Source organism: Pristis pectinata, chromosome 6, assembly GCF_009764475.1.
Source record: "Pristis pectinata isolate sPriPec2 chromosome 6, sPriPec2.1.pri, whole genome shotgun sequence".
Lineage (NCBI taxonomy): Eukaryota > Metazoa > Chordata > Chondrichthyes > Rhinopristiformes > Pristidae > Pristis > Pristis pectinata.
The window spans coordinates 68,921,853-68,935,833 of NC_067410.1; the positions used below are offsets into that span (position 1 = coordinate 68,921,853).

The 13,981-nt window shown below is 39.0% G+C and overlaps 1 protein-coding gene across 3 annotated transcripts in view; it reads left to right on the forward strand.

The window, feature by feature from the left end:
* The window catches only part of nck1b (NCK adaptor protein 1b), a 156,492-nt gene that overhangs the window by 10,915 nt on the left and 131,596 nt on the right, over positions 1-13,981 (forward strand). Inside the window, exon 1 of one of the 3 annotated variants that reach the window (XM_052017781.1) lies at positions 5,147-5,170. The exons of the other annotated variants lie outside the window; for them this stretch is intronic. The gene's annotated coding sequence lies outside the window, so the exon portion shown is untranslated. Of the gene's footprint in view, positions 1-5,146; positions 5,171-13,981 lie in introns of those variants that run through there. 3 annotated transcript variants of the gene reach the window in all.

Below are 13,981 nucleotides of genomic sequence, written 5' to 3' on the forward strand. Positions count from 1 at the left end.
TTAAATGAGAAAATTTATAATGTGGATAAGGAAATGGCAGACAAATTAAACAAATAACTTGTGTTTCTATTCATGAAATTTGACAAAACCTTTGGAGAATTAAGGGTCCAGTGTGTATGTATATAAAACAAAAAACAAAAATCATTGGTAAAGAAATATTATCAGAGAAATTAAAGAACCAGAAAACTGAGGGATATAGAAAAGTTCAGTGAAGTGGCAACAACATGGCAGATGGAATACAATGTTTGTGGGGGGGGGGGGGGGGGGGAAGGTGGAGAGAGAAAGAGGTTATCCATTTCAATAGAAAGAATTGAAATTCTGAATTTTTAAAAGCTGAGAGATTGGAAACTTTTGTTTGGAGGGACCCAGGTTCCTTGTTGACAAATCGCTGAATACATGCAAGTACAGCATGCAATTAGGAAGGCAAATGGGATGTTGGGCTTAATTACAAGAAGACTTGAGTACAAGTGTGAGGATGTCTTTCTACTATTAAATGGGACCTTGAGAGAGACCACGCCATTGAGTTTTGTGTACAGAATTGGTCTCTACACCTTAATATAGTAGCTATAAAAGTGCAGTGAAAATTCATCTAGACTAGTCCCTAATGATGGCAGGTCTGTAATATAAGGAGAAATTGAATAAGTTAGGCCTCTATTCTTTAGAGTTCAGAAGAATGAATGGTGACCATATTGAAGCATATATTGTACATAAGGAATGGATGTTTCCCCTGGCTAAGAAGTCTTGACTGAGGGGGTCACAGTCTCAACCTAATGGGTAGTCTATTTAAGGCTGAAATGAGCAGAAATTTCTTCATTCAGAAGGTGGTGAATGTTTGGAATTCTTCAGGGATGTAGAGACTGTCATAAACTGCATTTTAAAAAAAAATTGCTCGGTTTCTGAGGAATTGAGGGATATCAGGATAGGGTGGAAAATGGTGTTGAGGAAGAATGTTGGCCTAGATCTCGTTGAATGACCAAACACAAGGGGTTGAATGGCTACTCCTTCTGCTGTTACTTATCTTCCTACATTCTCTTGACTCATGTAAAATGTGTAATGTTGTCTTGCACAGTTGATCTTAAATTTCAGCCTCTCCATGGACATGTAGAAACTAGCTCCCAGTGTTAAATTCCCACTCTACTTTTGATCCCACATTAGTGTTGGATTGAAGAAGTAGGCCTGTATTCCAAGAAGTTTTCACTCTTCCTGAAGGAAGGTATCTTTTTGGGAAGAAGCCTTTGTGATTATCAAATGAAGAGAATTTTTGAGTATTGTGCTATGATCAAGGTCTCTTCATCTGAGTTGATTTGCATTCTGTGGATTTAATGTTTTCAATTTTAATTATGACATGAGGCCAAGTTAAATTTCAGTCCAGTTAGTAAAAGGAACACAAATGTTTTGTGTACCAAATGTGCTTTGTTACATGATTTAGTTACTTGTCGCGCTCTTGCTCTTTGTAAAATGAAAAGATAATGACTTTATAGGGCAAGAGAATTATCTATATCCTATCTTGGTAGAACCCATTTTAAACAACCAAATAAAACCGGAGGGCATTTTTACTTGAGGGAATTGATATAATATTGGATGATGTACATTGTTTAATTGCAAGAGATGATCAGTGCAGAACCTAATTGTGTGGTGATCATTTTTAATGTGAAATAACACATTGTTGTACAAACATCCGGCTTTTCAGAGCAGATTGCATTTTTGCTGAGATACAACTGCTGTGATAAACACTTGTGAATATGTCTTTGATCATAGATGCTATCACTATTGTCCTGTATAACACAATATGTGGTCAGATTTGAGGGAAGCAGCCGGAAGTATTCATACAGATAATTTTTTTTTTAAAAACCTGCTATTTGTAATATCTGTCTTAGCTGCGCCTCGTTTTTGGGCACAGTTTGAACTTGAGATGGATGATGATCTTTAAAGGTGATCTGATTCTAATCAAATGGGGCTACAAATTTAATACAGCCTTAATTTTGTTTTGCACTTAGTGGAGCAAGAGATATTGACTTCTGTTTACCTATCCACATTTTCTCTTTGATCAATGTTTGAGGATTACACTAGTAGCTTTCTGATATCAAGATTATATTTTGTGTGCAAGCGATCACATTCTGACGGGTTTGGAATAATGTGTAAATAAAGTTTTCGGGAAATCTCAATGGACTTTTCATTAAAAGCTGAATCCCATCCTTGCAATGTGACCACCAAATCCTCCCACTACAGAATTGAGAGGATATTGATTATAGTCCTATGGAATTTGTGCATTTGAATAAGGAAACATATGCCAGGTTTACAATTTAATATTTGCTAATAGTTTTGGTGGGGAGGGGGGTGGGGGTGTTGGTTTTGTGTGTAGCAGAGGAAGTTTTTAAACACTGTAGCAGGCACTGTCTGATCAGGCAACTTTAAGTTTTCATCCATGTTGAGGAATTAAAGTTATTATCAATTTGACTTTTTCATAAGACTACTGGAACCTGGTATTTGGGAGATGGAATAGGAGATAATGAAGGCTGGGTAGCAGCACTGGATGAGGAAAATACACGATCTGCTTTCTAACACTGTAGTATCAGGGATCATAAACAGAGTCTACTTTGATTGGGTTTGACAAATGATGGGAATGTGATCTGCTATTTGGATTAGTTAAAACAGTTAAATATGCAAATTAGCAGGTTTAAGTACAAGAAATGGGAGCAGATGTGGGCCACCTGGCCCTCAAGCCTGCCATGCTATTCATCGAAAATGATTGTTCTTGTACCTCAGTGCCATTTTCTAGCACCACCCCCACATCTAAAATAAAGCTAGACAATGCTGGAAATATTCAGCAGGTCAGCTGGCATCTGTGAGAAGAGAAAGAAATCTAATGTTTTGGGTCAAAGACCTTTCTTGATTCTTATTTCCAGCATTTTCTGTTTTTCTTTTAAATTTTAGATTACCAGTATCCATTTTTAGAAAAAATGTCACCACCACTACTGGTAAATTTGTTTTTTATTGTCACGTGCACTGAGGTACAATGGAAAAACTTTGTTTTGCATGCCAACCATACAGATAATTTCATTACAATGGTGCATTGAGTTAGTACAAGGGTAAACAATAATGGAGATATGGAGATAACAATATCCCTTGATTACTTTAATATCCAGACATATATCAAAATCAGAACGAGCTCAATGACTGAGCCTCCACAGCCCTCTGGAATGGTCTTCCAAAAATTCTGCTCCTTCTGCATGAAGAAATTGCTCCTCATTCTAGTCCTGATAGCCTACCCCTTAATATCAAGTGCTGTGTCCTGGACTTGGACATCTCAGTCAGCAGAAACATCCTCCCTGCATCTGGCTGTTGAGTTCTTTAATAATTTCCTAAGTTTTGAGATGTTCTTTCATTTCTCTGAACTCTAGAGAAGCCTGCCACGTACAGTGAATCTTGATTCTATTTCCTCTATAGCAAGTACATCCTTCCTTTCTTGGGTAAGAAGGACAAAACTGCACAAACTACTCTTCTGTGGAATACAATTGCAGTAAGATGACTTTATTCCTGTAATCAATGACACCTGTGTGTGACTTTTATCACAAACCACCTGAAAATGTAGATACATCACATGAACAGTTTCCCCTTATCTATTCTACTAGTTGTATCCTTAATTCCAAAAGATTGGTCTAATTTACCTTTCATACATTCATGTTGATTCTGCTCAGTCCTATTATTCTTCTTAAGGCGCTGGACTACATCTTCAGAGTTTTCAACATTTTCTGTACCACTGGTGTTGATCAGACAAGTCAGTGATTTCCTGTTTTCTCTCTCCCTTTGCTACCTTCCAATCGACAGCAACAAACCCAGAATCTACAGACCCTGGAAGATGACATCCAAAGAAACCACGATTTTATTGTTGCCTCCCCCAAACTCTAGTATGTAGAGTATCAGGTCATTGGGTTTCAACTTTTCAAGCTCATCAGCTTTCTAGCAACTTTCAGCCTCTTTCTTTGGTACTACCTTCCTCCAGTCAGCCACAGATGAATCACTTTTCCTTGAGGATCTTTGCACCTTAATACATAAGTTGCAAAAGAAAAATATTCCTTTATATTGTTCTTGAAATATTGTTTTTGAGTGCTAACCATAGCCTATCCACTAAATTGTCCTTAAATGCGTTTTCCCAATTGATCACAATCAAGTCTTTGACTTCATAGTTTTTTGTTTCAGTTTAAAGATCCTAGTTCACATCACTTTCAAACTTTAAACTTCATTCACATTGTTTCTTCTTAAAAGCTCATCAATGAACAATTCCTTGTGCAAACAAAATCCAAAATAGGTTTTTCCCTAACTAGTTCCTCAACATCCTGATCTAGAAAAGCATCTGTTTTTGTTCCATGAATTCAGCTTCCTTGCTACAACAACGGATTTGTCAGTCAATATGCAGGTTAAAGTCTCATGATTTCTTTATCACCCCTGCTGCATGTACATTATGTCTTGATTTATGCCACACCCAATATTACAGCTACTATTTGGAGGTCTAGAAATCACTCCAGCATAGTGTTCAGACTTTGGCTATTTCGAAACTTGACCTGAATTGATCCTAATTCTGTTTCATGATCAGTCCCGTCAAGGTCACCACTGCCTTAATCTCCTCCATTAATAGTGATACGCCTCCACCTTTTCTTTGTTGCCTGTTTTTCCTATACATTGAATGCCCTGGGATATTTAGTTTCCAGCTGTGGTCATCCTGTAGCTGTAATGGCAATTTCTACTTGTATACTAATTTTGTTAACTTTGTGAATGCTGCAGGAATTCAAATAGAGTGCCTTTAGTTTTGTAATTTTTAACATTTAACCATCTTTGCTGCCTAATTTTGTTTTTCCCCACCCAGCTATTTCACTTGCAATTTTTCTAACTTCCCCTTCCCTTTTTCTCTTCTGCCTGAATTCCCTTCTGAGGTACCTATACCCCTGACGATCTGTTTTTAAATTACTGAAAGATGCAAGAACGAGTGTCTCTTTCATTCCGTGAATTCTGTTTCCTCACTATTACATGTTTGTTTTGCTTATCTGTAGGTTAATGTCAGCCATGATTACTGTACTACCTCTGATGATAATGGAGGACTCTTAAGTACCCCAAAATAAATGGAAAGTGATTATTTGCAGACAGAGAAGGAGAGGAATTTGAGAGCACGTTGGTGAGAATTTTCTTGATCACTGTTTCCTGCATAATTAGGTTGTATGGTTCTTGGGCATGAAGTGGGCCAAATAGAAAATGGGCTGAACCTTGACATTCCTAGACTGTGCCTTGTGGCTGTACCAAACTTTTGTAGTTAAGCGTCACTCAGTGCACTGGTGATATGCCGAAGACTAAGAGAAGCAATTAGATTCAAGCTGGTAAAATCTGAGATTCTTCTCTTCCTGACTTGCCCCAACTGATTTGTTTGGGCGCATGAAGGGAACTAAAGGCTGAAATTGCAGAAGTGCATAGGAATTTCTTGCAGACGGTAATGAATTTCTGGAATTCTCTATCCCAGAGTGCTGTAGGAACTGCATCATTAATAAAGAAAGTACATGAATTTTAGAAAGGTCAAGGAATTTAGGGCTATGGGAATCTGGTACAAAAGAGGAATTAAGGTGTATGGCAAGTCAATGATAATATTCAATGGCAAGGCAGGCTTGAGGGGCCAGGTGGCCTACTCCTATTTTCTGGTTTTCTTATGGGTGAGATGTGTTGAGAAAAGGAAGGTCAACCAATGCTGAATGGCAAAGAAATTTGAAAATGAGAAAATGCAAACCAGGTAGTACTTGTAGAAATAGGCTGAATATGAAAAGTACAGAAGAGGAGTAAATAAGGAAATGGGGCAAAAAGCCAGCATGAGAATAGAATGGCTAATGTGGTAAGGTTATTTGGATCCCCAGTAGCAAATGCAGTGGAAGTAGGTTGGATGACTATTTGACTTATATATATATATAAAAAAAGTAGAAAGTTCTATAATTACTGAACAGGTTAAATAGCCTCTGTCAAGAAAGAAATGGTGTTAATGTTCTGGGTTAATGACCTTGCATTGAATTAATTAAACAGAGTAGATGGACGAGTTAAGTGCAGGTAAACTGAAGCATTAACTCTCTCTATAGATGCTGCCTGATCTGCTGAGTACTTCCAGCATTTTCTGTTTTGGGAATTTATGGTATCCACAGTTTTTGCTTTGAGTATTATTTGACTATTTTGTATTGGTGTAAACCTGGGTGGGATTGAAGACGGGTTAGAAATGCTAGTGATGTTCTAAATGGATAAGTCACCCTATCCAAATCAGCCACAGAAGTGTAGGCCAAAGTTGTGTCATTGCTGACAGCAATCTTCTAACCCTCTACAGATATAGGAGTAGTGTGAGTTCTGAATTACACATGATACTTTTCGTTCAAAATGTAAGATACCTTTATTAGTCATGTATATCGAAACACACAGCAAAATGCATCTTTTGCGTAATGTTCTGGGGGTAGCCCGCAAGTGTTGCCACGCTTCTGGCGCCAACATAGCATGCCCACAACTTCCTAACCGGTGTGTCTTTGGAATGTGGGAGGAAACCCATGCAGACAAAGGGAGAACGTACAAACTCCTTACAGACAGTGGCCGGAATTGAACCTGGGTCGCTGGCACTGTAATAGCATTACGCTTACTGCTACATGAAAAGAGTAGAATCATAAAAACTTGTAACACAGGGAAAGGGCCATTTGCCCCAAGATATCCCTACCTGCCAGAAGAATGATTTCTAGACACACTTCTCTTTGTGTCGCAGATCTCCTATAACCCCCACACCTTAGTTATTGATCTCTCGGCCAATAAACCTGGCAAATGCAGGCCAGTCATAGCAACGTTTTGATAGTGGACTACCTTTTTGGGTATGGAGTCAGTCAAAACATTAACAGCCACTTCAACAATGACAGGGTAATGAACGAAAGATGGTATAGATTTTGGTTCCTGACCTGAAACATTGACTACCTGCTTTTATCCATGGATGCTGCCTGGCCTGCTGAGTTCCTCCAGCATCAGTGTTTTTCATGCCGTAGATTTGTTGAGGTTAAGTAGTACTTGGCTAACTTTTTGGGAGGTAGTAGGATGAAAGCATTTCAGTTGTGTATATAGAATTTGATTAGGAACAAACTAGTTGGACAGTGAGGAAAATTGAAGCCCATGAGATTAGTGGTAGCAGTAGTATTGATATATAATGTGTACTGAAAGGATGTTTCATTTTGGACTTGAGGGATATAGTCAATAGTGTGTTTCTAACTTTCACTTCTAGAACCATTGTTTTGGATAGCATGCAGTTAGAAGTGAAAAGGCAAGGAAATGGATAAGCTGAAGATTTGTCAAGCAGATTCCACGAGATGTGCCTATCTCAAGACACTTCATGTAATTCTGTTCTGGGATTGGATCTTAAGTTTTTGTCACTGTAGATATATTTTGTAAAGATAGCAATAGCTGCATTTAAATGTCACCTTAATGTAGCATTGCATCACATGGCACTTCACAGGAGCATTACCAGTTTGACAAAGCTACACAAGGTGGTATTGGGGAAGATAATCAATTGCTTCATCAGTTAGGTTTTGAGGATTTGTAAAGGAGAAAATGTGGAGGTGTTTAGAGGTGGGTTTGCACATTTTAGAGCTTGGAGCCAAGGCAACTGAAGGAATTGTTTATGGGGTGGGGGGGGGGGGGGAATGATTTTAAAATTGAGGATGCACAATCAGCCATACTTGCACTTGTGTTGCTTTGTTGGAAGGTTTAAGCTCTGGGAGGTTTGAGCTGTTTACCAGACTAGGAATCTGTTTTGGTCAGTGAGCGAAAAGGTGATGGGTGAAAATGATTTGCTGTTATCAGATAGGCAGCAGACTTTTAGCCAGCTTAGTTTATGGAGTGTGGGATGATTGAGATACTGCTGCTTCTGAAGGGCCTGGTATTGAGTGTTGTGGATGTTCAATTTAATTGTGTGCCTTTGAAGTGCTTTTTATCATAATAGCATACTTTAAATGTTGATTATTTAATGGATTAGACTGTCCATAATTAAAATCTCTACCATGCAGCAGTGAGATGCTGGAAGTCATGATAGCAAAATTAGCTACTCCCTGCATAATTATTTGAGGCAAAATCTGACATGTTGTTGTGTTAATTTAGCATTGAATTTGTTCAGTAAATCTTGAGTTTAAATCTTGAAAGGTCTTGCTTTTTCGTTAGCTCTTGAGTGGATGAAATGAGTCCTGGGTAAACACAGCAGTTGCTGGCTATGCATACCTTTTCTATTTGAAGAGGTGGCCGCGTCTGAAAACATGGGTAAAATAGCTCACTTTGAAATGTGACTTGGCAGAATCAGCTGAAGGTCAAAAAATCTTTGTCAATGAGTTCTTTATCTAGCCAAGTTGTTGTAATACAGCACAATTGGTTAGTGAGCTAATTAGTTTTGTGCAATAACATGAGGAATAGCAGGAATAACTCACCTGGTCCCTCAGATTTGCTCTGTCTTTCAGTCAGAATGGTTGATCTGAAATTTGGCATCACACCTCCTAGCCTGATCACATTAATCCTTGTTTCCTTGTAGTACTTGTGTCCCTCAGCATTCCAATAATGGAAATCCCTCCGAAGAAATTATTCTGAGTGACTGTCCTCCCTTACCCTGTTTCTAGACTTGACCCCTTCATCTACAACCTCTCATTTAGTGGAAACATTCTTGTGGCACATACCATTTAAATTTTTTTTTGTGAAATTACCTTGTTATTCAGTATAGATCCATTCCACTTGGTCTTAATAATTTCACAGGTTGTTTTGTTATTAAAGAATTAAGCAAAATGATTTTTAAAACATCAAACTGATATGCTCAAAGTAATGCTCTTCCAGAATACAATCTAATGGGTTTATCTGATATTTGCACAATTTTATCTCCAGTGTAAATGTAATTGCATAGAAACACAATAGTCGTCTTGGAATTGAGGGTGATTTGCTTCCACTCTAGTTCTGTGGGTCTGAGGTGACTGAGGTCAATGTGGGAACCACAGATCACTCCATAGGGTAGGAGGCACCTGACAGATGAGTAGTTTGTAAGATTGTATACACCTGCTGTTTATGCCGAACTTCTGTGTGCTCCCATTGCACAGACGAGGTTTGTAATGCCGTTCTGAATACTCCTCAGATCTGAGCAGTCCTGGGCCAGGGATTTCTTGGGGGAGAGTGGGGATATTGGTTTTGAGAACATCCTTGAATCTTTTATTTGTCTAACCGGTAATCACTTTCTCTGACAGTGTTTCTAATAATCTCTCTCAGGCAGCTGGTGTTTGGCATGCAAATGCAGCCTTTCCAACAGAGCAGACTGACTGTAATTTGGACTTCAATACTGGGGATGTTGGCATTGGAGATGACAGTGACATTGGTTCACTTGTCATTCCAATGGATTTGGAAGGTTTTGCAGAGACTGTTGGTAAAATCTTTCTAGTGCCTTGAGATGCACACAGGAGATGACTGCTGGCTCATATACAATGACTTTTGTGCCAGATTTGTAATTGTCATCTTCAGATGCCCTTTTCCTCAAATGACCAAAGGCTGTGATGACACATTGAAGGTGATGTTGAACTTCACCATTGACTGGCTTTACTGAGATGTTCCTGCGATTCAAGAAATGGTCCGCATTCTGGGTAAAAGCATTATGTTCAAACCTAGTTTGATCTCAGCTGAACAGAAGTACTGTAACCTCTCATGGTTCAGGATGGGTTGACAAACATCCTTGATTTCCAATTCTGGTAGTTATCCAGTGATCAAGCTGTGAAGTTGGCAATGCTGCTCATTTTATAATTATTCATTTGAAGTTAAATGTTTGACTAAAAAGTTGCATAATAGCCAGACCTCTGTAATACTGAGTTAATTTACTGAATGTATTTGAAATCCCCAGGTCTCAGGTGTAGGTCAGGTTATCAGCTTGAGTTTTAGCTCTGGATTTGGAATTTCACATGCAGATGCTTGACTGGGTGACTTGGAATTCTGTGTTTGTCACTACACTTTATTTCATGAATGGATGGAAACCACCCCTTGATGAATCGTGAAGTTGGTTTTTGTCTGACTAAAATATGGAAAGATCAATGTTCATGTATTCACGTCTTGTTAATGTGTTTGTAAATATGATTTTAAACTGGATAAACTGTCTTCCTGTCACTGGTATCCTTTGTGCAGACAGTGTTACAGGCCTGCCTTTTGGCATTTGTTTCTTAACTCTGCTTCCAATCTCTACAAAATTCAAAGCAATTTTCATCACCAATTTAGAACCCTGGTGTGTAAATTGATTCTTTGTTTCCTTAAAGTTTCATATTCATTGTTCCTCGAGGGTTTTTCTTACTTTTTCTGACTATTGCTCATGGGTGGACTAATTCATCTGCAGTACTTGTAGAATAACATTCAAAAGTAAAGTAGGTTTTTTTGTTTTTAACCCATTGTACGTAACTTGTAGAAGTTGTTGGGTTATACTATATACCTCCTAATGATTCTGTTCATTCAGTGAATAAACTTGAATGGAATGGAAATTGCTTGGTTTTACAGATTAAGATTTCAATTTTCCCATGCAAGCAGAGAAAGCTCAGCAAGTGTAGCTTAGAACAGTAATAGAAGTGGTATCCTGTTTGATTTAAAATGCCCAAATAGATGTTTGGGAAAATTCTGATCACGCTGTCAGTCTGCACTCCATTTGTTTTAAAATAGCTTTCATTGTTGGCAGATATTGGTCAACATCTTAACATGAACATCTCTTAAGAGTTATGCAATCAACTTAAGCTGGTAGAACTTGAAGGATTTGTGTATTTAGACAGAATTTAATTTGTAATGTATATTCTATGACCTTTCAATTGAACCTATTAGTTTGACTAGAGTAATAATTGCATTGTAGTTTTGGTGAAAATTGGGGGAGAGTGCACATGGGAAGATTGTCCATGTGAGTGACTTTCACTTGCTCAAGTGAGGGCCACTTTGGGAGGAAAACTTTTATGTGAGACTTGCGTTAACTATAAAATATAAACAAAGCTTGCTTGATGTAATTTGACAAAGCAACTCGTATAACTGAAAGAAAGTCTGCTTGAACAATAAAACAATACTCCTTTTAAAAATAAGTGAAGAAAATTTACAGAATTAAAAAGGTACCTATCCAAGTAAACTTGGAGACTATTAGTTATTTTACCATATCGTTTGTGCAGCATTTAAGCAAAGAGCCGGAGAGCTGGGGTGTGATCTTAAATGAATACTTTCACTAAAGAGAAGAACATTATAGTTGTGGAATTTGGGGAGGGGATTGATGGATTTCAGTGTGGATAAATTCCATTGGGCCGCATGAGATGTATCCCAGGCTGCCATGGGAGAAAAAAAGAAATGACTGCTGGGGTTCTGACAGAAAATTTCAAGTCTTCGCTAGCAACTGTTGAGGCGTCAGACGTCTGGAGAAAACAAATGTGATGTGGTAAACTCTGACAATCCACTATCATGTCGTTCAGAAATCCCAACTGTTTGGCATCTGATTCACCAGGTAATGCTTCCCATGCTCCCTTTAAACTCAGGTCACTGTGTAACATGCTGCTGCTGTGTAACACTTAATTTTTAAATGAAAAGTGATTTAAAAGTGTGCTAAGGTATTATTAGGAATTATGTTCAATGATCTGTTTAAAACAAAACTGGCAGTCCTGCACTACCAAAGTTCTGAGGCTGTTGGGTTCTCAGTTTTATTGTACCTTTTTAATCACGAGCAGGACTGATTAAGCTGCAGCAGCAGTAAGTCATGTAATTACAGGCATGTGAGTCTAATGTCAGTGATGGGGAAATTATTGGGGAAAAATGAACCTTTGCTTAGAAAGGTAGGGATTAATCAAAGGTAGTCAGCATGGCTTTAAGGGACAATCTTGTCTGAACTATCTGATGACAAAGGGTATTAATGAGGGCAGTTAATGTAGTCAATGTTGACTTCAGTAAGGCCTTTCCCAAGGTCCCACATGGGAGATCGGTTCAAAAGGGGAGAGCCCATGGAATTCACATCAAGTTAGTGAATTGGATCCAAAGTTTGCTTGGTAATAGGCAGTGGGTGATGGTGTGTTTGGTTTTGTGATTGGATGCCAGATGACATGAAAACTAGTGGGAAGAGTAATCTTGGGTGACATGATGATATTGATGAGTTGGTTAAGTAGGCAAAGCAATGGCAGAGGGATTTTTAAGCTTGATATTTGTGAGGTTGTGTAGTTTGGAAGTTTAGTAAGGTGAGGACATACGCAATGAATGGTACAGATCTTTCTGTACCAAGGATCCTTGAAGGTGGCAGCACAAGTAGATGAGGTGGTTGTGTAGGATAATTCCCATCAGTTGGAGCACAGAACAAGAAGTTGGAGTACAATTATATAAAATGTATTTTGGGTCACAGCTGGAGTACTGTTCTGGTTGACATGCTATGGGGAAAAATGTGATTGTACTCAGAGGTGTAGAGGGAATGTGGGAGAGAATTTAATTCACCCAGAAGATGGTTGGAATCTGGAACACTGCCCAAGTGGATGGTTGAGATGAAGTCTCCCATAATAACTGAGTGTCTAGAGGACCACTTGAACTATCAAAGCATAGAAGGCTATGGGTCAAGAGCTGGAAAATGGGCTTGGTTATGGTTGGCATGGACATGATGGGCTGAAGGGCCTGGTTCTGTGCCGTATGATTCTATATGCACAAGTTCTGGTAAAGGTGACCTTGGCCTCCCTCCTTGCTTCCCCATCTTCACCCCTCCAATGCCACTATCCTCCCTGTTCTTGAGTCCCTTTAAGTTTCCTTCCCCCATCCTCTCCAATTCTGAGCTGCTCCTGTCCCCTCACAGAATTCCTTTCTCCAGTCATTGCAGCCCCTTCCTCTCTGGGAATATCTGCCCACATTCTGGGACCTGACTCCCAGCCATGCACCTGCTCACCTTCCTGGTTCCTTTCAAAGCCATGCTCTGGCCCTATCCCCCTCAGTGGTCTATCCATGTTCCCGACTGTTTTCAACTGCACTTGGGTCGATGGGAGCAGGTCTTGTGTTGAAGAACACTGGTCTGTGCTGTTCTGATCTTTTTATCTTCAGTACCTTTAGCAACCGAGTCTGCAGATGTTTGTCTTTTGGTCTTTTTGTTTCTAATTTGGAGGCAGAGCATGTCACGTGGCCAGGTATAATGAAGATGATCACAGACAACCTCAAACATGCAAGCTCTTTGACAGCCAGTTAAGCCTGGTGTGTGGCTTAATTGTGCATTCCATGGAAATGCTTTGATACCAATCAGAAGGCCTGTTGCATTTTAAGGAACAGTGCCAGCTTTGAGGAGGTTTATGCAAGGGGCTGTCACTGTTAAGAGGGAGCAGTCAAGTGCGGGCAGCTTTCCACGGTAGAGATCCAGGGCCACGTTGGTTCCTGCAGCTTTATTCTAGCTATTTAAGTGAGTTCAGCATGTAATCATAAAGGGGAATGACATTTCATGATTTCTTTGTGCCTGTGATTTAAGACTTGCATCATTGCAGGTGCTTGTAATCCTGTCTGTTTCTGTAGTTTGCTTTGCATACTTTGTAGGGGAGAATGATACTTAAGAGGCAGTAACCTAATCTTCTGATTGAGGTTTCATAAAGGTGTAAGGTGTGAGGAAATTGTTAATTATTTCAGACTTGAGGTTAGATCACTGACGTGGAAGATTCATTTCTAAAGTACTTTGGAGTTTGAGGAATGCATATAGCCAGTAAGGGGAGAGATTTTGTATGTCAGAAAAGCCTCCAACTGCCACTATGTTTTTTTAGTATAAAGTCATTTAAACAATGATAGGAAGTTAGGAACTGAGAATAAATTATTGCCACTGAACAATGCATGCCTGAGAATCTTAAGAATGAATGTAAGAAATAAAAGCAGATGTAGACTTCTGTCTGTTCTCTGCTATTCTGCAAAATCATGGCTGTGCATCAAGTTCACATTTTCATTCAACTCCCATGTTCCT